The sequence below is a fragment of the Trachymyrmex cornetzi genome, unplaced genomic scaffold (genome assembly GCF_001594075.2).
Source record: "Trachymyrmex cornetzi isolate Tcor2-1 unplaced genomic scaffold, Tcor1.1 scaffold1581, whole genome shotgun sequence".
Classification (NCBI taxonomy): Eukaryota; Metazoa; Arthropoda; class Insecta; order Hymenoptera; family Formicidae; genus Trachymyrmex; species Trachymyrmex cornetzi.
Window position 1 is genome coordinate 15,729 of NW_017296181.1, and position 1,065 is coordinate 16,793.

Consider the following 1,065-nt stretch of genomic DNA (forward strand, 5'->3'; position numbering starts at 1 on the left):
TCATTTTTGTAATTTTCACCTCATTTCAAGATACACAATCGACTCCCAGACGAGTAAAGCTTTGTCTCAAAGAGGTTAGGAACTGTTCCGAGAGATCCCGGATAAAGAAAATTATTAAAACTTCAGAGTGATTTTTAACAAGGTGGACATAAAGTTTCATAATATACATAAAAAGATAATTTATATTTATTTATCATAGAATATTTATTTGTCACAATACGTAACCTATTTTGTGACAGCTTTCTTCACGCTTTCTGCACATGCGTAATACGAGAAAGAAAGCATCTGTTATCTCCTTCTATCCGCCATCTTTTGTCCGCTTTGGCCAAACTCTGATTATAGGATCCCTAAGAGAAGCGTGAGAGTCGGCGTGTCGTTACGTTACGTTGAGAGAGTTTTAGTTTATGTTGTAGAGAAGAACGAGTTGTATTTTGAAACGAAGTCCTTATAATAAAGATTTCAATAGCATCTTTTACGATTATTTACAAATCCAGCAAAACAAGGTTAAGGGCGCGATAGCCTTAACAGATATAAAACTACTCTCATAATATTATAAGTAAGAAGAAAAAAATTTATTGTTACACTTATGTTGATCACAGTAATGGAAAAATTATGTAAATTTTTTTAACACCATTTTAGAATATAGAACAATATCCACTTTAGAATATAGAGCGATATCTGTACTTTTTAAACCTGTCCTATTTCGAAGTCTTTGTATGACTGACGTACTTTATACCACAAGTAGAGCAAACCTTAAGACTCCTGAGTAGCCACTACAGCCATGTTGAATCGTGACGTCAAAGGCAAAAAATGACATGTTAATTTTTGTAACGTGCCACGTGTGTAAACAAAGATAATTTGGATAAAACGAAATGATGAGATCGTTTTAAAATATTTGTAAAAATGGTCGAAGACGATGATTATACTCCCTGACAGTCAGCCTTAATGGTACTTTTTTGTACTTTTTTTTACGCCAATAACAAACTTTTAAAATTATAGATAAAAATAAAATTATAGTTAGTGACATGAACCTTTTCACGGGAAAAGTACCAGATATGTCATAGG